General features: G+C 37.2%; 1 protein-coding gene across 4 annotated transcripts in view; it reads right to left on the minus strand.

The window, feature by feature from the left end:
- tmem94 (transmembrane protein 94) overlaps window positions 1-1086 on the minus strand; it is a 31673-nt gene extending 30587 nt beyond the window's left edge. For all 4 annotated transcript variants that reach the window (XM_035662604.1, XM_035662597.1, XM_035662590.1 and 1 more), the window contains exon 1: window positions 953-1086. The gene's annotated coding sequence lies outside the window, so the exon portion shown is untranslated. The remainder of the gene's footprint in view (window positions 1-952) is intronic.
- Window positions 1087-8028: the final 6942 nt, after the last annotated feature.

Raw genomic sequence — 8028 nt, forward strand, 5'->3', positions numbered from 1 at the left:
TAGCATGAAAATAAAAAACGGAATGGTAGAAAAATGTACCAGGAACCCCTAAGGGTTATTTATTATTTGAGATAATAATTCATAATAGTGAAAAAGTCTCTCATTATACTGAGACACTAAGTCATTATTTTGAGATAATACGTCATTATTTTGAGAAACTCTCTCATAATAACTTACAGGATCCTTTTTTAATCCCATTGGCGGAAATGAGTTCCCACACAAACAGGTCTACTACTACTACTAGCTAAGTAAACTTAGTGAGCTAATCGTTGTCAGCCGAGCCGCTTTCACTGGATTTGTTTCCACCTATAGGTCGCTTGCACATACAAATAGGACTGACAGTGCTGAAATAAAGTGTAGAAATTGCCTTCAAGCGTGTATTTTAATGTAAATGTGACAATGTCCGTGCATTAACTAGACAGAGCCATCAATCTGAGATGTGACTTTCCCTTCCAACAGAAGTACCCGAGCTAACTAGCGTAAAATGGCTTTAAATCTTTTACCAATGTATATCAGTCAGTCTTAACCGTACTGCACACCACCACTAGCTAAAGACATAATAACATTGCAACTGCTAGCTAACACTACTGCCCATGAATCACGATGTTATTTTGGTGAACGACTCTCTATAGGACAGCTCGCGTTGGCCGGCGTAACGTTTTTAAGCGTGTATCCTTACATTGACAACATATCATGAGCCGTTGTTTTCACCAGTGGAATGTAACAGTACGACCAACATTAGGGGTAAAAAAAGTGAAATTTTAAATGGGAGTTTATGTTATCGTCCTCGCTGTACTGAGCGTCTGGCATCGCGGCTAACGATAGACGTCCCCTTCCCTTGATGTCAAAGGCAGATGCTAACAGACGCCTCGACCTAACTGGACCTACGCTGTAGCAATATTCGCCATAACAACAGAGCCCGTCCATTATCAGCATTAGTCTTCGAACTCACCTTTTGTAATTTTAAGGTCGTTGTTGATTTCTTTTTAAATTGTGCTTTTCTCTCGAATACAAATGTACTTCTGACCATTTACTGTTCCGCAGCAGCCATGTTGGGGAGCGTTAAACCTGGAAGAAGGAGTTGTGTGTTGTGATTGGACGGTGCTAGAGTACTCTGTGTTCTGATTGGCTGAAACCAAAGTGGGCGAAGCTATATTTTCTAAGATTGTTTACGGTTCTATTTTGAAATAGGAAACCTCCAATCTACCCTGAGGAGTAGCTACCAATCCACGATGCTCAGTCATTATAATATTGAGCTATTACGACAATAACTTAATAACGATATATTAGTCATTATATAATATCTATAATTACAACTATTATAAATGTTAATGGTAAGCAGCTGTGACATGAAGTAGGCGCTAGTAGGTTTTCTATAGCCTGTTATTCATCTGTTTTTTCATATTGCAACATCTCCCGAAGTAAACCTTTTACAGCATGAAGAATATTGCATTGTTAAACACAAACAAAAATCCGGAAATCACACGATGACATGATGTTCAGTATGTGATGACATCTGAAATAACGGATTATTAGTTAACTGTACTGTATTTCCTGTTCTACCTGTTGGTCCCATTTGACAATGAATGCATCAGGAAACCCGAGAGGATTTATGGAAAAAATATGAAAAGTTGTTCTCTTAATTAACTTAAAGCGCCAGTGTGTAACATTTAGGAGAATCTATTGGCATACATTGAATATAATATTCATAGGTATGTTTTCATTAACGTGTGATCACCTGAAAATAAGAATTGTGTTTTTTCGTTACCTTAGAATGAGCAGTTTTTACAGCTTTACTGCCTTTCTACAGTAGCCCAGAATGGAACAACCAAACCCTGGTGGCCACTGTAGTTTCTCCTACATGCTTGGAGTGGTATTCAGTTGGTTGCAATGTGTAACTCCACCACTAGATGCTACTAAATCCTCCACACAGGTTTATTATCGCTTTAGGATAATAATTCAACTTTTAATAGCGGACCAGATTCAACTTTTAATAGCGGAACAAATTATTATGAGCATTTTAAATATGAAACACTGAAAAAGCAAAGTTTCCAATGTTATAAAATATAAAATATGGCCCTACCATAAAACAGCCACTTTTGAAATAGAGTTTGGTTTGACAGTGTGGAGCAGAGGGTATTTTAACTGTAATAATTCACATAAACTCAGCTGACCTTTCTTCTAATAGTGAACCCTGTAAACAGCATAAAGTAACACAGGAAGTGGAGATAAAATCCCCCTGTTTTCTACTTCTGTCAGCTCATAGTAAAAAGTTGATTAATAAACACAAATGGCGATTCCCCTTCGCAACAGCAATGGAATTAGTTAACAGTAACGTCACACTGAACAGATGACCAAAACAGAAAAGGTCTTAACGACAGAAACAGTGTCAGCCACCCAAGTACCCAGATAGGTTGCTCTCATCTATGGGCCGAGCAGGAACTCACAGGCAGAGCCAGCAGGAGATGCTGCTGATATTCAGTGGGCTGCATACCTCAGATGTAAACCCCAAAGCTAGAAACTTTTTTGGCTTATGCAACAGGAGAGTAATTCTCATTGGACTGAATACATGCCATCTTTGGGTCCAGTTCTAAATTATACATCCATGTCCAAAAGGCATGAAGTCAGACCTTACCACTGACTGTTCATGGGCCTTGCTGTACAAAAACAACATTTTATAACTTTATTCACAGATTTTTGTGAAATGGTATTTTGGTATTATGGGGCACTAAATTTGATCACCAGACCACAAATGAGCCAAGAATGAAGTCGTAAAAATTATACATAATGGAGCAGAGTGTCTTTGGGGACACTGATTAACTTGCTATACAAAAACAAAACAACTTCACACACAGATTTTGGTGGATCATATTTTATTGAGAGTATTTTCTCTGTTTCCCACTGATGTCCTCTGGCTGCTCTGCCTCAACTTTAAGTGATTTACGCAGTTTCCTTATGGAGTTTATTTACTTGTTGCTAAAGTTGGTGCTAACTGCTGCTATCTGTAGCTGCTGTGAGCTCATTTAACTGTGCAGCTAACGGTCCTTTTAGCAGAGCCCCATTCTATTGCACACTTGCCAGGCTCCAGTTCTGGCTCTGCTTCCCACCAGAATTCCGTTCAGCTTCGCACTGGACCAAAACCCCCCAGAGCTCTTAGTCTGGACAGCAAATTTACAAATCCTACTATGTTGAAGGCATAACCCACTCTACTTTCTCTCTCATTGGCTTACCCTGATATTCTTACCCTAACCCTAACCAATCTCACTACTCACGCATGAACATAACAAACCCAACCAAAGAAGGAAACTCCTAGCCAATCAGAGCATAGAAGGGAAGTCTTTGACATAGAAGGATTCCTAATTAGGTGTCCTGGCAGGACCACTATCTACACGGCTAACTGATGTGGTGCAATGGAGGTGGGGTACTTTTGCATTATTATATTGCTACTTTTACTAAAGCAGGGTCTGAATACTTCTGCTTATTTGTGATTATACTGCCCAAATCTGCAGGCAGGAAAGGCAAAGAGCATCAGTTAATGTATATTAGACTGACTGAATTCAGTTATTACTTTACTTCATTACTATGACAGCAAGTTAAAATGTATGCGACTAAAACCTAAGCAAAAAAAATGAAAGTAAACTATTACTTTTAAGTCTGTGTGTTTGAGTAGGACTGCTGACAGACAATAGTGTCAGCCTCCAGAGAGAGCTCACTGCAGATGAGATAAATAGAGAGAAAGGTAAAATCCCCAGGATGGTGCAAAGAAATTGTTGCCACTGTACTGCCCTCGAGACTCACAATTTGATTACATTTGAATATCTACACACATTTGACTCTTACATAATAAACTTTGGGTTACATCCACTTTAAACTGATGAATGTGCTCGGATATGTTTATGTATGTATGTCTATTATGCAACATGTATGCATTTTTAATAGAATATACATTTTTCATCCATTTTGTTCTGGATCCATTTCTTGTGGTTTGGACTAGGGCCCTCAGATCCAACTAGGAAGACAATTTCTGAAGAATTTGGGGTGTGCTGGATGTTAAAAAGCTGATGCTAAACTGCATACTGGCTTTAAAAAATGTGTGAAAGGTGGAATAATATAAGGTTTGTTGAACAATAATGATGAATGAAAGAAAAATGTGGAATATTTTTACCTTTGTTCAAAAGCTAATGTTGAACTGAGTTGCTAAATTCAGTTTGTATGAAAAAGTCCCTTTCCTGTTTCAACATGACACTGCTCCTGTGCAGTGATTGCAGTGCAGTGAAGCCAGATCCATAAAGAAATGTTTTTTGCAGTTTTGTTGTGGTCTTCTACGGAGTCCACCATGTTGAACCGTCATGTTTCTACAGTAGGACAGTAAGAACAAAACAAACACTGTAGATAGGATCTTTAGCATTACCATAGTTTCTCCTCCACATTTGGAACACATTTGGAACCGGTGGTGGTGGAGGATGTAATCTTCATTGGTCTTAGCTGGACTCAGGACGTGGTACGCCTAGTTTAACATTAAGATTAGAAGCTGGGGGACATAGTTAGCCTATGGTCTGTCCAAAGTTCAAAACTACCAACACCTGAAAACCAAGAAAACAGATTTTAGGTAGTTGTTGCATAAAAAAATATACGTTTAGGTACAACTTTCTTATAAGGCACACATTATAAAGGTTGCAAATAATGGCTTCATTAATGGTTAATATAGCATTTACAATTTCTTTTAGAATTGTTATAAAGAATATGAATGATTGTTGTAAGAACCATACATTTAATGACTAACATTTATATTTGCAGATTACTTTTTCTGTTCGTTTAGTAAAAGTGAAAAACTTTTATTGATGACTTTATTAACATTTGTAACTGCAGACTTGATGGTTTATTAAGAATCTGGACCCAATCACACAAGTATATAATTAGAGCATGTTGATAAGGTTTAAGATATAACAATTAGTAAATTACTGATTAACTCTGAATAAATCCATTAGTTAGGACTTGATTGTACATACCCACAAACACACACAGGAAACTTCTCTCCTCTAACCTTCAGGCTGTGTCTCTGCAGTCCAAACTGCGTCAGTAGAAACTGAGGTCAGGTTGCCTCCACAGTGTAATTTCATTCACTGTATTAATCAATACCTGTCAGCCCCGGCTGGACCTGCTTTCCAACTTTCCAAACATTCCTCATAGTGAGGCTTTAATATGAGTCATGCTTCTGGGAGCAATGAAAGAACAACAAGCATGTAGTATTTTTTATTATTTAATTGGTGTTAAATATATTATTATTTCTATATGGTCGACTTGAAGCTCACCCTGTGTTATTGAAAATAAAATATCAAAAGTGTATCATACTAACTCTGACCTCAAATGAAACAAATTTTGCCTTTCCCTGCATCAGCACCGCAGCATTTATTGTATGGTACATTAAGTACTGTATTAAGTAATTTCCCCCTGGGATTATTAAAGTATTTCTGATTCTGATTCTGATTATGCTATATAGTATAGTGTAGTACACACTATCATGACTATACCACCCAAATAATAACATTTGATGATAATATGGAATAAAGATGATAATCATCAACCAATCCTCATGAATTCTACAAAACTTTCCTATTTTGTCCAATCACTGCAACTTTTCCACAAATTTGACCAATTGCAGTTTCCTGTGAGTTTCACCAATAATAGAACCCCCCTGCTGCAATCCTTTCCTTGCATGGGATCAATAAAGTTGATCTAGTCTTATCTTATATTGTGTCTGTTCACAAAGACAGAGGACATATGTGATTTATTAAATTAAATAGACTGTTTACATCAAATATAGGAAGGACAAGGGAAATGTAGTGAGGGAGGGGTGGATAGAGCTGGGGCAGGAAGGGGAGGAGGGGTTAGGGTAGCTCATGGAAAGAGAAAGACAACACGTATTTCACTTCCAAAGGTCTGAAGTCTTCTGAAATAAGCTCAAGCTTGTCTTTTTTCAACGGCCCTGCTGATGTTTGTCTTTCTCAGTGAGGAGTTTTTCAAGCCGGTTGACTTCTTCTGCCACCTCCCTTCCACTCTCTTCAAACCTCTGGACTCTTTCCACTTATCAACAAAGACTATCGTGCTCTCCATTTCTTTTTTCTGATCCTCAACTTGTCTTCCATTTCTTTCATTTCACCCTCCATCTGTCTCTTCGTGTCCTCCATCCCTCTCTTAAACGCCTGTGCTCAATGAGCAAAGAAGTATATCTTTCTCATATCACCGAGTCAGTCAGAACTCTATTGTTCTTTACCAGAGAGTAGTCATCTGTTCAGAATACTGCAGGGAAATATGTCATATTTACATACAAGTCTGAATAGAAAAGCTACTTTAACTATTAAATAAATCCTTTATTTATTGTATATTAATTTCTGTATAATTTTCTGTATAGCATTAATTAAAATACTGTATACCTGATGTATCAGTTGTTTAAGTTGAAACTTTAGACAAATCTGACCAAAAGATAAAATCCTGGTTTGAACATCTTACCCTGCTAACCCTGCTGTCTCTTCTTACCATGGTGGCTGATGATATTGGAAAAGATCCAAGATTAAGTTAATGAACACAGATATTGTAAAATGTATCTGACAGATGATTTGATGATTGAAGACACAAATGTTTCTCAGTTGAACGTGTCATGAACCTGAAAAGCCTGAAGCAGTTTTAATGATTATATAGTACAAGTAACAGTACAAAATAAATGCAGAATACATCCACAATCATCACATTTTTAAAGGTGACATTTAAAGGCGACATTAACCGTTGTTAATAATGACACCAGTGGCCTGCAGTCAGCATCCTGTTGCACTCTGTACAGTCCGTAGGTGTGAGCATTTATGAGTTATTAGGTGCAATGTTCCAGTATTTTTTATTCGGACCATTGGCTCCATGTTACTAGCTTGCTGTTTACAAATCACCCCATCAGCCAATACCACGGAGCAACCCATGCCAGACCTACACCGTGCAGCCAAGACACAGCCAGCCGGACAACCCCAGCTTAGCTTAGCTACAGTTAGTAAGTTGGATGCCCCTGTCTTACATCACTCTTGGTTAATAGACAGCAATTGTTTGTTTTGTATCGTTCATTGTTGGCCAAAATCAACACCATTTGTCATAATACATAAGTTAGTGTCATGGATCATGTTAGCTGGTAAAGTCATTTTACAAGATAATGTTAGCCAACTAACTTATCCACTCACGTTACTTCTCAGAGTATTTTGCTAGTGATACCATTAGTGAGCAAGCAAGCTAAAGTTACCAAAGTAACCTGCAAAATGGAAAGCTGGTAGATATCAAATTAATAAATAAATATTGAATGAATAATACGTAATTTCATTATTAATTTTCATAAGAATTTTATTAGACATCATTTGGATTTCATTATAGACATTTTCGGTTGAAAATGCCCCTTTTTTATTTCATATTGTCACTTTTGATCACATGGTCGTTACTCCCCCTCTCACCTTTCAGCCTATCACATGTCCCCTGACTAGTGAGCTCAACTGCTACCAAATTAATTTACTTTTAATTTTGAGCAAAAATCTTTTTTGTAATCTAACATACAGTGTGAAGGACTGACAGAGCTGGAGGAATATGAAACTCTTCTCCAAACAGAAGATCAACCTTAACATGTAGGGCTAATTAATCTTACTGTTATAATAGTTATGGTGACATATGTATGTATATATATATATACATAAATATCAGTTGGGTGAAAATTGTATATTATAATTAATATGAATCTGCTGTCAGGCCAATCAACTTGTTTGTGGCATCTGCAAATTAATAACTTATAGGTTATTAGCATTACTAGCGTCATCATAGTGATACGTTTAAAGAATCAGTTGAGCTAGTTGTAAGCTAGTTAACTCTGTATGTAACTGTGCACCAAAAATTGTCTTTTTAATCGATATCTCCTCTTTTCACTTGAGTTTAATAGCTTGCAATACCAACTAGAAGTTAAAGGTCCAGTGTGTAACATTTAGGAGGATCTGTTGGCAGAAGTGG

Source organism: Morone saxatilis, unplaced genomic scaffold (genome assembly GCF_004916995.1).
Source record: "Morone saxatilis isolate NCDOM2014 unplaced genomic scaffold, NCSU_SB_2.0 Contig1, whole genome shotgun sequence".
Taxonomy (NCBI): domain Eukaryota; kingdom Metazoa; phylum Chordata; class Actinopteri; family Moronidae; genus Morone; species Morone saxatilis.